The sequence below is a fragment of the Bombina bombina genome, chromosome 3 (assembly GCF_027579735.1).
Source record: "Bombina bombina isolate aBomBom1 chromosome 3, aBomBom1.pri, whole genome shotgun sequence".
NCBI lineage: Eukaryota > Metazoa > Chordata > Amphibia > Anura > Bombinatoridae > Bombina > Bombina bombina.
This window is the reverse complement of record NC_069501.1, coordinates 289692362-289717778: the sequence shown is the minus strand read 5'-3', so window position 1 is coordinate 289717778 and position 25417 is coordinate 289692362.

Sequence of the window (25417 nt, the reverse complement as noted above, 5' to 3'; positions counted from 1 at the left end):
CACTAAAATTAGAGATTAGACAAGACATCACGCTTCTATCGCAGGAAATCAGACAGTTTGCTAGTAGAATTAATGAAATTGAACAGAGAGTGTCAGATCTTGAAGATCTCACTACTCTCCATAACACCAATTTAGATTCTACTAACCTCTCTAACTACAATTCAGGCTAAACTCTAAGATCTTGAGAACCGCTCCCGTAGAAATAACATCCACCTAGTAGGGATCCCAGAGGATAAATGTTATGAGGACTTAAATTCCTTTATCTCTGAGCTGCTATTACCCCAGCTTCTTAAAATTCCAACTAATCACCTCCCGATACTAGTGGAAAGGGCACACAGGCTTGGTAGACCCTGGGTGGACAATAAAGGTAAACATAGACCCAGACCGGTAATTGAAAAACTTTTAAACTTCCAAGATAAGGTTACTTTGATGCAATTCTATCGTAAGAATCAGCCTATTACAATTGGAGAATCGAAAATTCTACTTTTTCAGGATTTCTCAGCTGAAACATCATCCAAAAGGAGGGTGTTAGCCCCTATATGTACAAAATTAATCCAACAGGGCTACCAAGCCACCATTATCTACCCTGCAAAAACATAATTTATGTAAGAACTTACCTGATAAATTCATTTCTTTCATATTAGCAAGAGTCCATGAGCTAGTGACGTATGGGATATACATTCCTACCAGGAGGGGCAAAGTTTCCCAAACCTCAAAATGCCTACAAATACACCCCTCACCACACCCACAAATCAGTTTAACGAATAGCCAAGAAGTGGGGTGATAAGAAAAAAGTGCGAAAGCATATAAAATCATAACCACCACAAAAAAAGGGCGGGCCTCATGGACTCTTGCTAATATGAAAGAAATTAATTTATCAGGTAAGTTCTTACATAAATTATGTTTTCTTTCATGTAATTAGCAAGAGTCCATGAGCTAGTGACGTATGGGATAATGACTACCCAAGATGTGGATCTTTCCACGCAAGAGAGTCACTAGAGAGGGAGGGATAAAAATAAAGACAGCCGGTTTGGGTAGATTCTCAAGATTACCCCACACATCTGAAAGGTACCGGGAATACTACTAACTGAGAAGGACCAACGCATACCTCCACTCTCAGAGCTACTAATTGTTCCCGGGAAACTGGGACCGGTGAGATATACCTACCTTCTTACATCTACTGATCCCTGCTGTCACTTCACGCTTGCAGTGCTCCGGAGGACGGGGACCCGCTCCGGAGCACTCACTTTGCTTGCGGCTGCCAACGAGAAGTCCCGATCTTGCGAGTGCGCTATAGCACAGCCAGGGGAAGTCCCAGACACTCACATCGGCTGCAGCTACACGTCTCCGTTTGCCCACACAGCTCCGGAGGGTCGGGGATCCGCTCCGGAGCTCCCATACAGAGGCCTGGCATAATCCCAAGGTGAGGCCCCCGGAAGATCCTAAGGTCCGAGGACTCAATCCGGCTCCCCAAGGTGAGTGAGTGTGCTATAAAGGAAAGGGTATCAGGCTCAGCTAGAACATGGAAATAGCGAGAGTATAGTACACCGGTGACTGTTCAGACTCAGAGGTGGGCAGTGGGGCCTACTTGCCTTCAACAGCGCTAGAAAGGCGCGAATCTACGCCATTTTGGGAATAACACATCTCTCCCATATATACACTCTGCACTGTATACCAGCACTCTAAAGTGAGCCCTTTAAAGACAAAACATATTTTACAGCATAAAATACAGAGCTGTGTGAGGGTGTCATCCTAACTGACATAATACAGTGACTTTGCAAAGATAGGGGATACAGTCAGTCAATCAGGAGATCTGCAAAAACTCTCACAGAACTGAGCTTATAGCTGCACAGCCCTTCCTACACTATATCCATATCTATGTCATGGTGCATTTTCTACTTGTTGCCTGAGTGTTCTAACGTATGGACATCTGCAGCTTTCAACAAAAAGTAATCTCAATATAAGCACTTGTACAAGATATGAGGACACTAATTTTTAGAGTCACAAAGTTAAGATAAATAGGTTGCTGCGTCAATCTTATAATCCTCAGGCTTGCGACCTGAGCTGGAGTGTAATTTCATACAGTGTGCTGTTATTATATCTTTTGTTTCCACAGGATTACAGAAGTCTATTCTGCTGCTTATACATTGAATCTAAATTATAGTGGGCTTAACAAAGGTTACTAGCTAATTCTTTATTGGATAGGTATTTACCGTTTATCATAATTCAAACTGAATGCTTTTGTACTGTAATATGTGTTAGCTGTAGGCTCTTTTTTGATATTTTCTCACAGGTACATTTTTTCCCATACCTACTGCTGCATAGTGAACAATTTAAGGACTTAATAGCAAGGTATCTTATCCACCCCTGCTCAATATCCCGCTGAGTTACACTGTCTGCTAATTCTCTCTGGCACCTCTCCCTTTCCGGTCCAGCCAGTCTGGGCTGGTCACTTCCCCTCTCCTTTTTCCCTTCTGTATAGTCGTATCCCACCACTCCCTGGGGTGCCAGTGACTCACATACCTGCATTTATATGTTGAAATCGAAGGGTTCAATTACTATCTATTATTTGATGCTGTAACAAAATGTCATAAATATAGAAAATGTTATTGACCCCTGCTCCGCAGTCTAGCAATACATATCAGACCTAGTAAACTTTACTGTACGGTGCTTTATACTTTTCAGAGCGCTCTATAAGAGAAGGTTGGTGTTAATCTTTAACCTACAGGCATACCTAACAGTCTTAACACAATGCCCCACGGGCCCAGGCGTCAGGGGAAACCCTCCACTACCACTCAGAAGACTGTTTATGATCACTTTACTCAATCAGGAAAGGATTCTAACCCTGTCACCAACGAGGAGATGAGCGACCCTGAGTCGATCGATGCTGAATCTCATTCTAGTGTGCGCTCAGAAGCGCCATCACATCATTACATTACTAAGGCTACCCTACAGCATATGTTGGCCAGTCAAACGCGCTCTATTACCCAGGAAATTCAACGGTCTTCTGCGGAACTGAAAAAGGAAATCTCAGAGATTGGAGAAAGAGTTGAAGCACTAGAGCGGAAACAGGATGATCTAGCAGTAGACCAATCAAACCTGCTCACTTACTCTGAAACCCTAGCAGATCAGATGACTCAACTTGAATTTAAAATGGCAGACATCGAAGACAGATCTCGCAGAAATAATATCCGGTTTCGGGGTATCCCAGAAACCGTAGAAAATACTCATCTCCAACCCTACCTAAAGGAACTGTTTGCAGTACTAGTGGGCACCCCAGATGGTCACACTGATACAATGGAGAGAGCCCATAGAGCTTTAAGATCACGACTTACTCCAGCCGACAAACCAAGAGATGTAATTGTCTGCTTTCACAGCTACATATATAAAGACAAACTTATGCAAGCAGCCTTCAAAAGACCGCCTATGCCAGAAAAATTTAAGGATGTTCAACTCTTGCCTGATCTTTCAACTCATACCCTACAGTACCGTAAAACCTTTCAACAAATTACCCTGACGCTCAGGAAGGCCAATATTAAATACAGGTGGGGCCACCCTACAAACCTAGTGGTCACCAGAAACAACCAGAGCCATACAATTAACTCCATACCTCAGGGTATGGCTCTCCTGACCACATGGGGCCTACACCAGGAACAGCCTCCACCGTTACAGCCAACCCACCCAAAGCTGAGAGCTTCGGCTCCCGAATGGACTATCAAAGAGCAGAGAGCCAAGAAACCTAAAACTAACCCACCGTAAAAACACGCCTGGTAACCTTTAACGGAACTTACCTAGACTTTATTTCACCTGGAAGTTTGACCTGTCTCCAACAGGTCATAACTGAGACTGAGTTAAAGCTTGAAAAGTTTACTATTAGATAGTACATTTAAGTTATGTGTTAGATTGTTGTTTAAGGTTGTTGTCTTAATTTAAGTATTGCACATATGTAATAGCAAGTTAATTTACAATGATTACTGCGGAGCAGGGTCCATTCCAAAGACCCCTGTTTCTGTTAGCTTCTCGCCCCCCATCACAGGCAGCCCACACTAGGGCTCCACCATAGCGAACTATTTTCGCTAACTCTTCTTCACACTATCTGTTGCCTATTTCCCTCCCCCTATCCTCCCCACTCACACTAACTCTCAGTATTAAAAGATCTGACCTACTCTCCATACCTCTCTATGCCACCCCTTAAAATACTAACCCACAATGTACGAGGCCTGAACTCCCCACATAAGCGTAGCCTTTTGGCTAGATCACTCAAATTCCATAACCCTGACGTAGCATTCCTTCAGGAAACACATTGGTCGTCAGACAATCCTCCTTGCACAATATCTAAAGACTACACTGACCTCGAATATACCTCTTTTTCGAAAAAAGCTAGAGGTACGGCAATTTTAATCCATAAAAGAATAGCTTATGAACCAATCCAAGTCCTAAAAGACCCCCAATCTAGATTTCTCATTCTAACATGTAAGCTAGACCATACTGATCATACCTTAGTTTCTATCTATCTACCTAACTCACATCAGCCTAGATACCTCAAACGGATCCTACACACAGTTGACCGGATAAAAATAGGCAGAGTTTTACTAGCAGGGGACTTCAACATGACTTGGGACCCAGCACTAGACAGAAAGAGAACTGCCCGGACAAAACACATTACCCCTCCTGCTCAACTTTCCCAAAAGTTCAGACAAATAATTACCCACTTCTGTTACTTCGATGTATGGCGTTCACTTCATGCTAGAGATAGAGACTACACTCACTTCTCATTCCCTCATAAAACATACTCCAGACTCGATTATGTTTTTTGTTCAGCAGAAACCCTTGACCTAGTCAAACATTCTAACATCTCCCTATGCCCATGGTCTGATCATGACCTAGTCTCAGTAACTCTCCGCTCAGCGGAGCGACATACTGTGAAACCTTCTTGGCGCCTTCCGCATGACATCCTACAGGATGCTGCATTTAAGGAAACCTTGAGAAAAGACATAACCTTCTACTGCCAAACTAACGACAATAATCAGGTCAGAGACGACACATTATGGGGGGCGGCAAAGGCCACCTTTAGAGGTCTCATAATTAAAAAACAAGCTCATCTTAAAAAACTATCTGGCCTTCCCCTTTCCAAGTCTCATATTGAACTGCGCCGACTAGAACTCCTAAATAGGAGTACACCCTCAGATGATACCACAGCTCAAATTATACAGATCAAAAACCATATTAACCAACTAGAGCTAAAACGCACTCAGGCTAACTTATTTAAACTGAAACAGATTACTTAACATAAGAGTAACAAAGCAGATACACTACTAGCAAATAAACTCAAAAACAGAGCGAGTACCTCAAGAATTCACCAGATCCACTTTGAGAACCAGACACACCGCAAACCCTCAGACATCGGTACTTGTTTTGAGAGATTCTACTCAAACCTGTACAATCTAGAAAAAAATGCAAGCGACAAACTAACTCCTGTTGACAAAATACGCTCCTACCTTCACAGCCTAAATCTCCCCTCTTTGTCACCTGACGACCAAGAAACACTCTTATCCCCCTTCACCTCTAAGGAAATTAAAGATGTAATAAAGTATCTAAAACCCTTTAAAACTCCAGGTCCAGATGGCTACTCAGCAGTCTTCTACAAAACATACATAAACGAACTAACCCCACTACTCTTAAGATTTTTTAATCACGCTAGAGAACAGGGTAGGTTTAGTCAGGAATTTTTGGAAGCAACGGTGATTACTATTCCTAAACCCCAAAAAGACCCATCCTTATGCTCCAATTACAGGCCAATCTCCTTGATTAATTTAGACATTAAAATTTATGCTAAACTATTTGCTACACGTATCTCTAAATTACTCCCGAATCTCATAAACTTAGACCAAGTAGGATTTATCCCTCACCGCGAGGGGCCAGACAATACTAGACGTCTCCTAAACATCTGCACCGAATCCACCAGACTAAATAGGCCATTCTCTGTTATCTCATTGGATGCAGAGAAGGCTTTTGACCGTGTTAGATGGTCCTACTTATGGGAAACTCTTAAAATTTTTGGTTTCCCAGATCAAATTATCAAAGCGATTCAGGCTCTTTATTCCACTCCCACAGCAGTAGTTAGAGGCCTAGGCTTTGCTTCACCCCCCTTCCCAATATCTAATGGCACCAGACAAGGGTGTCCACTCTCACCCCTACTCTTTGCCCTGGCAATCGAGCCACTAGCAGAACAAATCAGACAAGATAAAAAAATTGATGGCATTCGCCTACATGGCACAATTCACAAGATTGCACTCTTTGCAGACGACATTACTATATTCTCGTCAGACCCCCTATCTTCATTCCCGAGACTAATAGAAATCTTAAACTCCTTTGGAGACATGTCACTCTACAAATTAAATCTAGATAAAACAGAAATCTACACCTGGGGAATCCCACAGAACACAGTTGACACCATCAAGGTCCAATACAGAGTACACTGCGTCAATAACTTCATCTCCCACTTAGGTGTTAAGATATCGAACAATATCCCTCAGATGATCAAAGACAACTACCTGCCTCTCTTAACCGAACTGCGTACTTTGAAAGACAAATGGGACTATACTCACATTTCATGGATAGGTAGATTAACAGCCCTTAAGATGTCCTTTCTACCTAAAATTACTTATTTATTTAGATGTCTCCCTCTCCGTATCCCGGGATATCTCCTTCACCAATTTCAGAGTGAATTTACAAAATATATATGGCAGCACAAACCCCCCAGAGTGGCGCACAAAATCCTTCAAAGCCCCCTTAGTAGAGGAGGTATAGCCTCCCCATCAATAACTAGGTATTATGAAGGAGCCATGCTCACCCATATCTCACAATGGGGTGCTAAGGACTCCCCTAGTAAATGGAAAACCATAGAACAAGCCTCCCTCCCAAATCATATATTTCTGCCCGACTTAATTTGGATTCCGGCCCACCTAAGGCGTGCCACAGACATTAGCAATAACATAATACGAGAATGCCTCGCCATGTGGGACAAGCTTAGACACTATCCACACATTGCCCCACATCCTTCGCCTATTACTCCCTTGACAGGTCTCCTAAGAGGCTTACCTGACTCTCATTCTTATGGCTGGACTAGACTTGGAATACAAACTGTAGCTGACCTTTGGGTTACTTCACCAACCCCGCGCTTCATGACACTCTCAGAAATAAAGGCAGATTCCAACTTACCCAGGTACATGACATACGAATACACAAGACTAAAGAGCTTTCTTACTAGCTGGGGATTCCAACCTGAGCTACACCGACCCCGTACACTCTGGGAAACGACTTGGCAACAAGGTAACAAATTACACAGACCTTTATCAATGCATTACACTTTAATAGGAAGCACAGACCCTGAGAACAAACTTCCTCACTTACTCACTTGGGAATCAGTCCTGAACCTGAATCTGAACCCACAAGTATGGCAACACGTAATTTCCCTCACTAAAAAAGCACTGCACTGTGTTACACTCTTTGAAACATATTATAAACTCTTAACGAACTGGTACCTTACCCATGCGAGACTTAATAAAATGTTTGTCTCTGCCTCTCCCCTATGCTGGCGCAATTGTGGAAAAAAAGATGACTCCCTACACATATGGTGGGAATGCCCCAAGTTAAAACCCTTATGGAGTACATGCTTCCGTACGCTAGGGAGATTAGGCATAACACTTCCTATAACCCCTTCTAATGCCCTCTTGCACATAGGCATCACTAAATTACCTAAGCACCAAGCATATCTAGCAATTTATTTGCTAACAGCTACTAAAGCGACAATAGCCAAGGCATGGAAAACTGTGACGCCCCCAAAATGGTCATGCATTCTAAACTATATGGCATATATCTACAATATGGAGAAACCTATCTTTTCCTCTATAAATAATTCAGACCTATTTGAATTAGTGTGGGCAGATTGGCAATCTAACCACACCACTACTTGGGCCCCGAACACTAGAGTAAACACACACTAGGCAACCCTCCCCAAGTACCATCCGCATATGAACCAAATCCTTACCTCTAGCAATTACCCTCCCGTTCCTCTTTCCCTAATATCTCCCCCCCACCCTAATTAACCCACCCCACCTGACTTGAGCTATATTCCGTTCACTTTTTCATTTCAGGAACGCATTCTAACTTGACATATTTTTGAATGTTCCAATTTTTCTGTTCATACTGTCTGTAGGAGCCTACGTGCTCCAAGTTATTTAATATGTCACTGTTGTATCTGAGAAATCTTTACCAATAAAAACTTGAAATTTAAAAAAAAAAAAAAAAAAAAAAAAATAAAGACAGCCAATTCCTGCTGAAAATAATCCACACCCAAAATAAAGTTTAATGAAAAACATAAACAGAAGATTCAAACTGAAACCGCTGCCTGAAGTACTTTTCTACCAAAAACTGCTTCAGAAGAAGAAAATACATCAAAATGGTAGAATTTAGTAAAAGTATGCAAAGAGGACCAAGTTGCTGCTTTGCAAATCTGATCAACCGAAGCTTCATTCCTAAATGCCCAGGAAGTATAAACTGACCTAGTAGAATGAGCTGTAATCCTTTGAGGCGGAGTTTTACCCGACTCGACATAGGCATGATGAATTAAAGATTTCAACCAAGATGCCAAAGAAATGGCAGAAGCTTTCTGGCCTTTTCTAGAACCGGAAAAGATAACAAATAGACTAGAAGTCTTTCGGAAAGACTTAGTAGCTTCAACATAATGTTTCAAAGCTCTAACAACATCCAAAGCATGCAACAATTTCTCCTTAGAATTCTTAGGATTAGGACATAATGAGGGAACCACAATTTCTCTACTAATGTTGTTGGAATTCACAACCTTAGGTAAAAATTCAAAAGAAGTTCGCAACACCGCCTTATCCTGATGAAAAATCAGAAAAGGAGACTCACAAGAAAGAGCAGATAATTCAGAGACTCTTCTGGCAGAAGAGATCGCCAAAAGGAACAAAACTTTCCAAGAAAGTAATTTAATGTCCAATGAATGCATGGGTTCAAAAGGAGGAGCTTGAAGAGCCCCCAGAACCAAATTCAAACTCCAAGGAGGAGAAATTGACTTAATGACAGGTTTTATACGAACCAAAGCTTGTACAAAACAATGAATATCAGGAAGATTAGCAATCTTTCTGTGAAAAAGAACAGAAAGAGCAGAGATTTGTCCTTTCAAAGAACTTGCGGATAAACCTTTATCTAAACCATCCTGAAGAAACTGTAAAATTCTCGGAATTCTAAAAGAATGCCAAGAAAAATGATGAGAAAGACACCAAGAAATATAAGTCTTCCAGACTCTATAAAATATCTCTCTAGATACAGATTTACGAGCCTGTAACATAGTATTGATCACAGAGTCAGAGAAACCTCTTTGACCAAGAATCAAGCGTTCAATCTCCATACCTTTAATTTTAAGGATTTGAGATCCTGATGGAAAAAAGGACCTTGCGACAGAAGGTCTGGTCTTAGCAGAAGAGTCCACGGATGGCAAGAGGCCATCCTGACAAGATCCGCATACCAAAACCTGTGAGGCCATGCCGGAGCTACCAGCAGAACAAACGAGCATTCCTTCAGAATCTTGGAGATTACTCTTGGAAGAAGAACTAGAGGCGGAAAGATATAGGCAGGATGATACTTCCAAGGAAGTGATAATGCATCCACTGCTTCCGCCTGAGGATCCCGGGATCTGGACAGATACCTGGGAAGTTTCTTGTTTCGATGAGACGCAATCAGATCTATTTCTGGAAGCTCCCACATTTGAACAATCTGAAGAAATACCTCTGGGTGAAGAGACCATTCGCCCGGATGCAACGTTTGGCGACTGATATAATCCGCTTCCCAATTGTCTATACCTGGGATATGAACCGCAGAGATTAGACAGGAGCTGGATTCCGCCCAAACCAGAATTCGAGATACTTCTTTCATAGCCAGAGGACTGTGAGTCCCTCCTTGATGATTGATGTATGCCACAGTTGTGACATTGTCTGTCTGAAAACAAATGAACGATTCTCTCTTCAGAAGAGGCCAAGACTGAAGAGCTCTGAAAATTGCACGGAGTTCCAAAATATTGATCGGTAATCTCACCTCCTGAGATTCCCAAACTCCTTGTGCCGTCAGAGAACCCCACACAGCTCCCCAACCTGTAAGACTTGCATCTGTTGAAATTACAGTCCAGGTCGGAAGAACAAAAGAAGCCCCCTGAATTAAACGATGGTGATCTGTCCACCACGTTAGAGAGTGTCGTACAATCTGTTTTAAAGATATTAATTGAGATATCTTTGTGTAATCCCTGCACCATTGGTTCAGCATACAGAGCTGAAGAGGTCGCATGTGAAAACGAGCAAAGGGGATCGCGTCCGATGCAGCAGTCATAAGACCTAGAATTTCCATGCATAAGGCTACCGAAGGGAATGATTGTGACTGAAGGTTTCGACAAGCTGAAATCAATTTTAGACGTCTCTTGTCTGTCAAAGACAGAGTCATGGACACTGAATCTATCTGGAAACCCAGAAAGGTTACCCTTGTCTGAGGAATCAATGAACTTTTTAGTGAATTGATCCTCCAACCATGATCTTGAAGAAACAACACAAGTCGATTCATATGAGATTCTGCTAAATGTAAAGACTGAGCAAGTACCAAGATATCGTCCAAATAAGGAAATACCACAATACCCTGTTCTCTGATTACAGACAGAAGGGCACCGAGAACCTTTGTAAAAATTCTTGGAGCTGTAGCTAGGCCAAACGGCAGGGCCACAAACTGGTAATGCTTGTCCAGAAAAGAGAATCTCAGGAACTGATAATGATCTGGATGAATCGGAATATGCAGATATGCATCCTGTAAATCTATTGTGGACATATAATGCCCTTGCTGAACAAAAGGCAAGATAGTCCTTACAGTTACCATCTTGAACGTTGGTATCCTTACATAACGATTCAATATTTTTAGATCCAGAACTGGTCTGAAGGAATTCTCCTTCTTTGGTACAATGAAGAGATTCGAATAAAACCCCAGCCCCTGTTCCAGAACTGGAACTGGCATAATTACTCCAGCTAACTCTAGATCTGAAACACATTTCAGAAATGCTTGAGCTTTCACTGGATTTACTGGGACACGGGAAAGAAAAAATCTCTTTGCAGGAGGTCTTATCTTGAAACCAATTCTGTACCCTTCTGAAACAATGTTCTGAATCCAAAGATTGTGAACAGAATTGATCCAAATTTCTTTGAAAAAACGTAACCTGCCCCCTACCAGCTGAGCTGGAATGAGGGCCGCACCTTCATGTGGACTTAGAGGCTGGCTTTGCTTTTCTAGAAGGCTTGGATTTATTCCAGACTGGAGATGGTTTCCAAACTGAAACTGCTCCTGAGGATGAAGGATCAGGTTTTTGTTCTTTGTTGAAACGAAAGGAACGAAAACGATTATTAGCCCTGTTTTTACCCTTAGATTTTTTATCCTGTGGTAAAAAAGTTCCTTTCCCACCAGTAACAGTTGAGATAATAGAATCCAACTGAGAACCAAATAATTTGTTACCCTGGAAAGAAACGGAAAGTAGAGTTGATTTAGAGGACATATCAGCATTCCAAGTTTTAAGCCATAAAGCTCTTCTAGCTAAAATAGCTAGAGACATAAACCTGACATCAACTCTGATAATATCAAAAATTGCATCACAGATAAAATTATTAGCATGTTGAAGAAGAATAATAATATTATTATGAGAATCATGATCTGTTACTTGTTGCGCTAAAGTTTCCAACCAAAATGTTGAAGCTGCAGCAACATCAGCCAATGATATAGCAGGTCTAAGAAGATTACCTGAACACAGATAAGCTTTTCTTAGAAAGGATTCAATTTTCCTATCTAAAGGATCTTTAAACGAAGTACCATCTGACGTAGGAATAGTAGTACGTTTAGCAAGGGTAGAAATAGCCCCATCAACTTTAGGGATTTTGTCCCAAAATTCTAATCTGTCAGACGGCACAGGATATAATTGCTTAAAACGTTTAGAAGGAGTAAATGAATTACCCAAATTATTCCATTCTCTGGAAATTACTTCAGAAATAGCACCAGGAACAGGAAAAACTTCTGGAATAACCACAGGAGATTTAAAGACCTTATCTAAACGTTTAGATTTAGTATCAAGAGGACCAGAATCCTCAATTTCTAAAGCAATTAGTACTTCTTTAAGTAAAGAACGAATAAATTCCATTTTAAATAAATATGAAGATTTATCAGCATCAACCTCTGAGACAGAATCCTCTGAACCAGAAGAGTCATTAGAATCAGAATGATGTTCATTTAAAAATTCATCTGTATAAAGAGAAGTTTTAAAAGATTTTTTATGTTTACTAGAAGGAGGAATAACAGACATAGCCTTCTTGATGGATTCAGAAACAAACTCTTATGTTATCAGGAACATTCTGAACATTAGATGTTGATGGAACTGCAACAGGTAATGGTACATTACTAAAGGAAATATTATCTGCATTAACAAGTTTGTCATGACAATTAATACAAACAACAGCTGGAGGAACAGCTACCAAAAGTTTACAGCAGATACACTTAGCTTTGGTAGTTCCAGCACCAGACAACGATTTTCCTGAAGTATCTTCTGACTCAGATGCAACGTGAGACATCTTGCAATATGTAAGAGAAAAAACAACATGTAAAGCAAAATTGATCAAATTCCTTAAATGACAGTTTCAGGAATGGGAAAAAATGCCAAGGAACAAGCTTCTAGCAACCAGAAGCAAAGAAAAATGAGACTTAGATAATGTGGAGACAAAGGCGACGCCCATATTTTTTTAGCGCCAAATAAGACGCCCACATTATTTGGCGCCTAAATGCTTTTGGCGCCAAAATGACGCCACGTCCGGAACGCCGACATTTTTGGCGCAAAAGAACGTCAAAAAATGACTTTACTTCCGGCGACACGTATGACGCCGGAAACAGAAAGATTTTTTGCGCCAAAAATGACGCAATAAAATGAAGCATTTTCAGCCCCCGCGAGCCTAACAGCCCACAGGGAAAAAAGTCAAATTTTTAAGGTAAGAAAAATAATTGATTCAAGTGCATTATCCCAAATATGAAACCAACTGTCTGAAAATAAGGAATGTTGAACATCCTGAGTCAAGGCAAATAAATGTTTGAATACATATATTTAGAACTTTATTAAAAAAGTGCCCAACCATAGCTTAGAGTGTCACAGAAAATAAGACTTACTTACCCCAGGACACTCATCTACATGTTTGTAGAAAGCCAAACCAGTACTGAAACGAAAATCAGCAGAGGTAATGGTATATATATATAAGAGTATATCGTCGATCTGAAAAGGGAGGTAAGAGATGAATCTCTACGACCGATAACAGAGAACCTATGAAATAGACCCCGTAGAAGGAGATCACTGCATTCAAATAGGCAATACTCTCCTCACATCCCTCTGACATTCACTGCACGCTGAGAGGAAAACCGGGCTCCAACCTGCTGCGGAGCGCATATCAACGTAGAATCTAGTACAAACTTACTTCACCACCTCCATAGGAGGCAAAGTTTGTAAAACTGATTTGTGGGTGTGGTGAGGGGTGTATTTGTAGGCATTTTGAGGTTTGGGAAACTTTGCCCGTCCTGGTAGGAATGTATATCCCATACGTCACTAGCTCATGGACTCTTGCTAATTACATGAAAGAAACTTAAAATTATAGAAGCTGAGAATGTCTAGATTTTCAATACCATACAAGAAGTAGAACACCACCTGAAAGACTTTAATATTTCAGGCATACAATCATTAGGCCAAAAATAGGTTATCATTGCTTTACTGTTTTGCTATGTGCTTTTTTTTTCCTCTCTGCCTTTTTTTCTTTCTTTTCTTTTTTATCTTGAGCAGGATTATGTTGCTCCAGGAGAGCATGGTAGATGGGGTTTTATGTCTCTTCGGTTTTCTTTTTTCTTTTCATATTTTTCTTGTTTTTTTTTTTCCCCCTCTTCCCCAATCCCCCCCCCCCCCCCCCCCCCCCCGCACCAGCCACACTCTGACACCTAAGCTAAGAACATATGGCAAATTTTAAATTAATCTCCTGGAATGTGGGCGGGATCTCCACCCCGATTAAAAGGAAGGCTATTCTTACACATCTGAGGAAATTTGGGACCGACATAGCATTTTTGCAAGAAACACATTTGACAGTAGAGGAATCCCAGAAACTCAGATCTACCTGGGTGAAAGAAATTTTCTTTTCCCCGGGAGATGGGAGGAGGAGAGGGGTGGCGATCCTGATCGGGAAAAAAATTTATCTAGTGGTTATTCATAGTGAAACAGACCCCGATGGGAGATTTGTAATAATTAAAGTAAAAATTCACAAAACAATTTACACCATGTGCAATGTCTATGCCCCCAATAAGTTGGACCCAGCCGTCTGGCTCAGGATCCAGGCTAAAATCCTCTCCGTTCAGGAGGGACATCTGATTTTAGGTGGTGATTTCAATATGTCTCCACATTGTCCACTTGATAGACTTAGAACCTCCAATAAATCGCCCAAACAAAAACGGGACAACTTAGAAGCCAAACTAATAAAATCAATTATGCAAAATTTAGCAATAAGACATCTGGAGGCTCCAAAACCCCGAAATAAGAGACATCTGGAGGCTCCAAAACCCCGATGTCAGATTTTACCTGCCTGTCCAAAGCGCACAAAACGATGTCTAGAATTTATCTCTTTCTAATCAGCGACAGAATAATCTTGTCAGAAGTAAAAGCAGGCTTATTACCTATCTTTCTTTCGGACCATGGTCCCATCTCGCTTGAGGTTCAGTCTAATTATCTTAAAGAGAGACCAAAACGTTTTATATTTCCCTCTTTTCTTGCGACCGACCTGAAGTTTAAGAACTGGCTTAAACTTAAATTCTCTGATTATCTTCATCATAATCAGGGCCATATAGGCTTGCCTCTGGTTTTCTGGGAGGCTGCAAAGGCAGTCCTTAGGGGCGAAATCATAGCTTATAGTGCGGAAAGATCTAGGAAAATAAGACAAAGGGAAAAAGAAATCACTAGCTCAGTAATTAATTCATATAACTCTTATCTACTTGAAAAATCACCCATAAACTGGGCAAAATATATCTGGGCCAAAAGTGCCAGAGACACATTTGCAATCCTTCAGGAAACCCAGAGGGACCTTAGATTTCAAGCCAGAATCTATAGATACGGAAATAAATCTGGCAAATTACTGGCGAACCTGGTTAAAAGGGAGAAAAAGTCATCCCTCATTGAAAGTATTCAAAAGGATGGTATCCTTATACCAGAAGAGATAGCAAAGGTGTTTGTCAGTTACTATCAGGATCTATATTCAGGCAGGAGCTCAAATCTTGCACAAGCATCCCAATTTTGGAGTAAAATTTCCTGCCCAAAAATTTCAGAGGAGATGGCCGATTCTTTAAACGCCCCAATTACTGAAGCAGAGATAACAAACACAATTACAGATCTCGCTAACAATAAATCGCCTGGGCCAGATGGCCTTCCAAACAAGTTTTACAAAATTATGAACTCTGAGATTACCCCCTATATATCAATAACTTATACAACAGTATGTATGTCAAAGGCGAACCTGTGGCTACCTCTTTCTCTGCCTCCAACACTATTCTAATTTTAAAGGGAGGGAAAGATCCCTCCCTTAAAGAATCATATAGGCCCATAGCTCTCTTGAATGAAGACTACAAAATTCTCTGTTCTATTATTGCTGAGCGCATCCAGGCACCACTTGCTACTATTATTCACTCAGATCAGGCCGGGTTTCTCAAGGGCCGAAATTCCTCAGCAAAAATGAGAGAGGCCGTGGTTGTCACAGAGTATTTTAGGACTGTGGAGCTGTCGGAGAGGGGGGGGGGGGGCGGCACCTGACTTGGCCATTGTCTCGATTGACGCAGAGAAAGCATTTGATTCGATACACAATTCGACCATCTCTTTACTTCTATGGCTAACTTTGGCTTCAGGGGCAAGTTTCTTGAATTTATCAGGAACCTGTATAAAGAACCACACACAACTTTGGTCGTCAACTTTATACCCTCTCCACAGATAACTCTTGGAAGGGGAAAGCGCCAGGGGTGCCCCCTGTCCCCTCTACTCTTCGACGTCTCAATAGAACCGCTAGTAATCATGGTCAGGCAACAACTTGCAGGAATCAAGGTGGGGAATCAGGTTATAAAAAATCACTTTATACGCTGACGATCTGTTGCTATATCTCTCAGATATTACAACTAGCATCCCCAAACTATTAGATATCACTACTCAGTTTGGGTCCTTCTCGGGCTATAAGATCAACAAAGCAAAATCAGAATTGCTTTGGCGAAGACAAAACAATAACTCCCCTCGCGACATTCCCTTTATTGTGTCTAGAGTCTCCCTTAAATATTTAGGAATCCTAATTCCCTCGTTGCCGGGAGAGATGTATAATCTTAATTTCTCTCCAATTTTAACGAATATTAGGGAGAAACTCAAAAATTGGCAATCTTTGCCGTTATCTATATCGGACGGATTGCTTTATTCAAAATGATCTTGCTCCCTAAACTCCTCTACGTCTTACAGAACATTCCACTAATTCTTCTAGAGAGAGATGTCCGATGTCTTAACAGTGCAATTAGTAAATTCCTTTGGCAGGAAAAAAGACCCAGAATATCTTTAAATAAACTTTTTCTCCCAAAAAATAGTGGTGGTCTTGCACTGCCGGATATTCGATCATATAACTATGCTTTTTTAGCCTGAGTGGTGGTCAATTGGATATCTCATAGTAATTATGTTACAAATCAATCTCTAGAGGAAAATATTTGTAGTCCGTACCTGTTGCTAGCTTTGGTCCACTGTCCACCTAAAGAATTACCAGGTAGAATCAAAATACTTAAATCTTTTTCTAATCCTCTAAGGGCCTGGTGGAGAATAGGTAATTCATTATCTCTAAACTGCAAAGTCTCCCAATACCTTCCAATACAGGGAAACCCGAAATTTCCGGCAGGAGTAAACTCAGGAATATTCAAGAAGTGGCATGACTTAGGGCTGAGCAGGCTGATACAACTCTGGGACTCAGAGAGGAAATCCGTTAAATCTTTTGATGATTTAAAAACAGAGTTCCAAATTAACAATAAGGAATTTTTTGCATTTTTGCAAAGTAGACATCTTTTGCTCGAACTAGTGAACGAGACAGGCTGGAACTGGAGCTTGGGTAAACTGGAAGGCTGGGTCACCCTGTTTAAAAATGGTATTATGTCCATTTCTCCATACTATCAGCTAATCAAATCAGGCAAAGGTGAAGTAGAGCTAGAGAAAATCACCTCTATATGGAATCAATTATTACCACAATCTAGTATTGACACAAAAACCATTCAAATTTCAATTTGCAAAGTGGCAAAGGCCACTCTCTCAGCTACCTGGCGAGAGATGCATGTCAAACTTCTCCACAACTCATATTTTACTCCTAAAAAGGGCCTCAAAATTCGCAACGCTAGCTTTAACAAATGTCCAAAATGCTCGCTTCCTGCAGCGGACCTAATGCATATGATTTGGAGCTGCCCCAGAATAAGGCATCTCTGGTGGAAACTAGAGTTTTGGATCAAAAAAACCCTCAAAATCTCCCATCTGGGTCTTACACAGCCACAGATTGTTTTTGGCCCCAGTGAACACAACCCAAATGATAAATTGATATTTCTTTCTATTCTGGCAACCAGATACCTTATCTTTAAAAAATGGAAACTGAGTGCAACACCATCTATTCCAGAGATTAAGAACTGTCTGAAAAAACAATGTCTTTTAGAACAAAGGGACACCAATTTAGACAATGACTTAGACATCAGGCGATTCTTTGGCAAATGGTCAGTTTTTATTAAGTCTTTACCAGATATAGAAATGCACGACCTTATATTCCCATTTAGGAACTCGGAACTGGTGCTCCTGGGTGCCTAGTAGGGAATGAGCAGGGGAGTGGAGTTGGGAAGCCCCCTTTGGAATGGTCATTCGTTGGGTGGTCTGTCGTGGGGGGGGGGGGAGGAGGAGAGGGTCTTCCTCCTTTCCCTCTCCCCCCTTTTTTTTTTTTCTTTCTTTGTGTGTCCTTGTTTATTTGAGTGTTTGTTTTCTTTGTGTATTTAAAATAGAAAAATCCCAGCTAAGTGTACAAATTTCATATAGGGGATCATTAATTTGCCAAGAGAAAGTGAATCTGTTGTTCTAAATTGTTTTATTTTGTTTTACAATATGTTTTACCTGGCCCTGCGTGGCACAAAGAGGTTGAATTCATTTGATTGTACACTCTGTTGGATATAAATAAATATTTTTAAAAAAAATTACATGCTATATCTGAATCATGAAAATTTAATTTAACCTGAGTGTCCCATTAAAGGCCCAAGAGGAAGCCCCTGCTCTAGTAGAATGAGCCGTAATCCTCTGAGATCTATGTCTCGCTGTTTCATAAGCTAAGCTGATAAGACTCCTTGACCAAAAAGATAAGAAAGTCAAAGAGACCTTCTGACCCTTACGCTTCACAGAATATGCCACAAACCAGGAAGAAGGTTGTCTAAAATCCTTAGTAGCTTGAAGATAAAACTTGAAGGCACGTACCACGTCCAAATTATGAAGTAAACGTAGAAGGATTAGGACACCAAGAAGGGACCACAATCTCTTGATTGATCTTGCAGTCTGACACGACTTTAGGGAGAAACCCTAACTTAGTACGTAGGACAGCCTTATCCGAATGGAACACCAGATAAGGGAGGCTCACATTGCAAGACAGCAATTTCAGAAACTCTGCGCGCCGAAGCAATAGCCAGTAGAAAAAGAAAATTTATACTTGCCTGATAAATTTATTTCTTTTTGACACGATGAGTCCACGGATCATCTTAATTACTAATGGGAAAACCACTCCTGCCTGCAGGAGGCGGCAAAGGGCACCACAGCAAAGCTGTTCAATATCACCTCCCTTCCCTCCCAACCCAGTCATTCAACCGAAGTAAAGGAGAGAAAGGAAGTAAAGTGCAGAGGTGTCTAACATTTATAATAACCAGCAACCTGTCTTTCAAAAACAGGGCGGGCCGTGGACTTGTGTCAAAAAATAAATAAATTTATCAGGTAAGCATAAATTTTCTTTTCTTTTTAATGACACAATGAGTCCACAGATAATCTTAATAACTAATTGGAATCAATACCCAAGCTAGAGTACACAGATGATACGGGAGGGACAAGACAGGGAACCTAAACAGTAGGCACCACTGCTTGAAGAACCTTTCTCCCAAAAGCAGCCAAGGCAAAAGTGTCAAATTTGTAGAATTTGGAAAAAGTGTGAAAAGAAGACCAAGTTGCAGCCTTGCAAATCTGTTCCACAAAAGTCTCATTCTTGAATGCCCATGAGGAAGCAACAGCCCTTATGAAAAGAGCCGTTACTCTCTCTGGAGGCTGCTGTCCAGCAGTCTCATATGCAAAACGTATGATACTCTTCAACCAAAAAAAAAGAGAAGTAGCTGTAGCTTTCTGTCCCTTACGTTTTCCTGAGAAAACCACAAACAAAGCAGAAGACTGGCGAAAATCCTTAGTCGCCTGCAGATAAAAGTTTAAGGCACGAACCACATCCAAATTGTGTGTCTCTCCTTCGGAGAAGAAGGGTTAGGACAGAAGGAAGGAACAACAATCTTCTGATTAATGTTCCGATCAGAAACAACTTTAGGAAGAAATCCTAATTTAGTATGAAAAACTACCTTATCCGAATGAAAAATAAAGTAAGGAGACTCGTACTGCAAAGCCGAGAGCTCTGACACTCTGCGAGCAGAAGAAATAGCAACAAGAAATAAAACCTTCCAAGATAACAACTTAATATCTAAGGAATGCATAGGCTCAAACGGAGCCCATTGAAGAACTTTGAGAACCAAATTAAGACTCCATGGAGGAGTAACTGGCTTGAACACGGGCCTGATCCTAACCAAGGCCTGACAAAAAGATTGTACATCTGGAACATCTGCCAGACGTTTGTGCAGCAAAATAGATAAGGCAGAGATTTGACCCTTTAGAGAACTTGTCGATAATCCTTTCTCCAAACCCTCTTGGAGAAAGGATAAAATTCTAGGAATCCTAATTCTACTCTAGGAGTAGCCCTTGGATTCACATCAATAGAGATATTTACGCCATATCTTATGGTAAATCCTTCTAGTTACAGGCTTACGAGCCTGAATCATGGTCTCAATGGTCGTCACACAGTGGCAGAAACAACATATCCACCAGATCTGCATACCAAATCCTGCGCGGCCAAGCCGGTGCAATGAGGATCACCGAGGCTCTCTCCTGCTTGACTCGAGCAATGATCCGTGGAAGAAGAGCAAACGGAGGAAAAATGTATGCTAGACTGAAGGTCCAAGGTACCGCCAGAGCATCTATCAGTTCCGCCTGGGGGTCCCTGGACTTCGACCCGCACCTCGGGAGCTTGGCATTCTGTCGAGATGCCATGAGATCTAATTCCAGCTGACACCGCTTGAGAATCAAGCTGGAGAACACTTCCAGGTGGAGGTTCCCACTCAAACGGATAAAAGGTCTGCCTGCTCAAGAAGTCCGCCTCCCAGTTGTCCACCCCTGGGATGTGGATCGCCGACAGACAGCAAAAAAGGCCTCTGCCCACTGAATTCTTTTCGTTACCTCTGTCATCGCTAAGGAACTTCTAGTTCCTCCCTGGTGACTGATGTAAGCCACTGAAGTTATGTTGCCCAATTGGAATCCGATAAACTGGACCGAGGCTAACTAGGGCCAGGCCAGAAGAGCAATGAAGATCACTCTCAGCTCCAGAATGTTTATGGGGAGAACAGACTGAGTGAGTCCAAACTCCCTGAGCCTTTAGAGAGCCCCAGACTGCTCCCCATCCTAGAAGGCTGGCATCTGTTGTCACAATCACCCAGGATGGTCTGCAAAAGCAGGTCCCCTGAGAAAGATGATCCAGAGACAACCACCATCGAAGAGAATCCCTAGTCTCTTGCTCCAGTAGTATTCGAGGAGACAAATCCGCATAATTGCCGTTCCACTGCCTGAGCATGATTAGCTGCAGAGGTCTGAGGTGGAACCGAACAAACAGGATGATGTCCATTGCTGCCACCATCAGCCCGGTTACCTCCATGCACTGAGCCACTGATGGCCGAGGAGTGGACTGATGAACTAGACAAGTATCAAAAATCTTTGATTTCTTGACTTCTGTCAGAAAAATTCATAGACATGGAATCTATTATTGTTCCTAAGAAAGATACCCTTAGTGCTTGGCACTAAGGAGCTCTTTCCCAAATTTACCTTCCAACCGTGAGATCACAGGAAGGATAACAAAGTTTCCGTGTGTGATCTGGCTTGTTGAAGGGATGGCACCTGGACCAGGATGTCGTCCAGATAGGGCTCCACTGCAATGCCCCATAAGCGAATCACCGCCAATAGCGAACCCAGAACCTTTGAAAAAATTCTGGGAGCTGTGGCAAGACCGAAGGGAAGAGACACGAATTGGAAGTGTTTGTCTAGAAAAGCAAACCTCAAACTTGTGATGATCCTTGTGAATGGAAACATGTAGGTACGCGTCCTTTAAATCCACAGTCATAAACTGACCCTCTTGGACCAAAGGGAGAATGGAACGAATAGTTTCCATCTTGAAGGACAGTACTCTGAGGAATTTGTTTAGACTCTTGAGATCTAAAATCGGTCTGAAGGATCCCTCTTTTTTGGAAACCACGAACAGATTTGAATAAAATCCCAGACCCGGTTCCTGATTCGGAACAGGAACTATCACTCCCATGTCGAAGAGGTCTCTTACACAGCGTAAGAACGCTTCTCTTTTTATCTGGTCTACAGATAATCTTGAAAGCAGAAACCTGCCTCTGGGAGGAAAACTTTTGAACTCTACTACCCAGGGATCCGGAACATCTCAAGCCCAAGCCTGAGCGAAGAAGGAAAGTCTGCCCCCTACAAGATCCGGTCCCGGATCGGGGGCATGCCCTTCATGCTGTCTTAGATTCAATAGCAGGCTTCTTGGATTGTTTTCCCTTATTCCAAGATTGATTGGGTCTCCATGCAGGCTAAGATTGTTCCTGCTTGGTAGCAGAGGAGGAAGAATTTCCCTTGAAATTTCGAAAGGAACGAAAATTACTCTGACGCCCCTTTTGTTTGTTTCTCTTATCTTGCGAGAGAAGATGACCTTTACCTCCCGTAATATCAGAAATTATTTCCGTCAAGCCCAGTCCACACAAGGGCCTCTATGTATGAAGCCGTCTACTTGCCTGCATTCGCCGGCCCAATACGCTCGCCTACCATCGCAGCCGCGGACCAGAATACATTCGCCAAAGTTATCAAGAAAGCTGTCAAGAAGCCGCGCACCAAGTACGGTGCGATGAGCAGCGGACTGTTGTTAACTAACAGTCATCGATCTCACTGCTCATCGGCTTCTTTGCAGCTTTCTTGCTAGCCTGTCACTAAGCACCCACACTAAACTATACTGTTTTACCCCCTAAACCGCCGACCCCGGAGCCCACTGCACCTAAATAAAGTTATTACCCCTAAACCGCCGCTCCTGGACCCCGCCGCAACTATAATAAATATATTAACCCCTAAACCGCCGCTCCCGGCCCCCGCCGCCACCTACATTATACCTATTAACCCCTAATCTGCAGTCCCCTATATCGCCGCCACTAATATTAAAGTTATTAACCCCTATACTGCAAGTCCCGGACCCCGATGCAACTAAATTGTTTAACCCCTAAACCGCCGCTCCCGGACCCCGCCGCAACTAAATAAATTGTTTAATCCCTAAACCGCCGCTCCCGGACCCCGCCGCAACTAAATGAAATGTTTAACCCCTAAACCGCCGCTCCCGGACTCCGCCGCAACTAAATTAAATGTTTAACCCCTAAACCGCCGCTCCCGGACCCCGCCGCCACCTATATTAAACTTATTAACCCCTAAACCTAAGACTAACACTAACACCCCCCTAACTTAAATATTATTTACATAAATCTAAATACATATTACAATTATTCACTAAATTATTCCTATTTAAAACTAAATTCTTACCTTTAAAATAAACCCTAAAATAGCTACAATATAACTAATAATTATATTGTAGCTATTTTAGGATTTATTTTTATTTTACAGGCAATTTTGTATTTATTTTAACTAGGTACAATAGCTATTAAATAGTTATTAACTATTTAATAGCTACCTAGTTAAAATAACTACAAAATTACCTGTAAAATAAAACCCAACCTAAGTTACAAATACACCTAACACTACACTATCATTAAATTAATTAAAACAATTAACTAAAATTATCTAAAAATAAATACAATTAAATAAACTAAACTATAGTACAAAAAAAACACTAAATTACAGAAAATAAAAAAATTACAAGACCTTTAAACTAATTACACCTAATCTAAGCCCCCTAATAAAATAAAAAAGCCCCCCAAAATAATAAAATGCCCTACCCTATACTAAATTACAAAGTAATCAGCTCTTTTACCAGCCCTTAAAAGGGCTTTTTGCGGGGCATTGCCCCAAAGTAATCAGCTCTTTTACCTGTAAAAAAAAAAAATACAACCCCCCCAACATTACAACCCACCACCCACACACCCCTACTTTAAAACCCACCCAAACCCCCCTTAAAAAAAACCTAACACTAACCCCCTGAAGATCACCCTATCTTGAGCCATGTTCACCCAGCCGGGCCGAATTCTTCATCCAAGCGGGGCAGAAGAGGTCCTCCATCTGGCCGATGTCTTCATCCTAGCGGCGTCTTCTATCTTCAATCATCCGGAGCGGAGCCATCTTCCATCCAGCCGACGCGGAGCCATCTTCTTCCCACAACATCCTAACACTGAATGTCTGGTCCTTTAAATGACGTCATCCAAGATGGCGTCCGTCGAATTCCGATTGGCTGATAGGATTCTTTCAGCCAATCGGAATTAAGGTAGGAAAAATCCGATTGGTTTATTTAATCAGCCAATCGGATTGAAGTTCAATCCGATTGGCTGATTGGATCAGCCAATAGAATGCGAGTTCAATTCTATTGGCTGATCCAATCGGCCAATCAGATTGAACTTCAATCCGATTGGCTGATTAAATCAACCAATCTGATTTTTCCTACCTTAATTCCAATTGGCTGATAGAATCCTATCAGAAAATCGGAATTCGACGGACGCCATCTTGGATAACGTCATTTGGTGTTAGGACGTCGTGTGAAGAAGATGGCTCCGCGTCGGCTGGATGGAAGATGGCTCCACTCCGCTCCAGATGATTGAAGATAGAAGACGCCGCTTTGATGAAGACATCGGCCGGATGGAGGACCTCTTCTGCCCCGCTTGGATGACGAATTCGGCCCGGCTGGGTGAACACGACTCAAGGTAGGGTGATCTTCAGGGGGTTAGTGTTAGGTTTTATTAAGGGGGGTTTGGGTGCGTTTTTAGAGTAGGGGTGTGTGGGTTGTAATGTTGGGGGGGTTGTATTTTTTTTTTTACAGGTAAAAGAGCTGATTACTTTGGGGCAATGCCCCGCAAAAAGCCCTTTCAAGGGCTGGTAAAAAAGCTGATTACTTTGTAACTTAGTATAGCATAGGGCATTTTATTATTTTGGGGGGCTTTTTTATTTCATTAGGGGGCTTATATTAGGTGTAATTAGTTTAAAGTTCTTGTAATTTTTTTTATTTTCTGTAATTTAGTGTTTGTTTTTTTGTACTATAGTTTATTTAATTGTATTTAATTTTAGATAATTGTAGTTAATTGTTTTAATTAATTTAATGATAGTGTAGTGTTAGGTGTGGTTAGGATTTATTTTACAGGTAATTTTGTAGTTATTTTAACTAGGTAGCTATTAAATAGTTAATAACTATTTAATAGCTATTGTACCTAGTTAAAATAAATACAAAGTTGCCTGTAAAATAAAAATAAATCCTAAAATAGCTACAATATAATTATTAGTTATATTGTAGCTATTTTAGGGTTTATTTTACAGGTAAGTATTTAGTTTTAAATAGGAATAATTTAGTGAATAATTGTAATATGTATTTAGATTTATGTAAATAATATTTAAGTTAGGGGGGTGTTAGTGTTAGTCTTAGGTTTAGGGGTTAATAAGTTTAATATTGGTGGCGGCGGGGTCCGGGAGCGGCGGTTTAGGGGTTAAACATTTAGTTGTGGCGGGGTCCGGGATCCGCAGGATAGGGGTTAATAACTAATATAGGTAGCAGCGGTATAGGGGGCGGCAGATTAGGGGTTAATATATTTATTATAGTTGCAGCGGGGTCCAGGAGCAGCGGTTTAGGGGGTAATAACTTTATTTAGGTGCGAGGGGCTCCGGGAGCGGCAGTTTAGGGGGTAATACATATAATGTAGGTGGCGGCGGGGTCCAGGAACA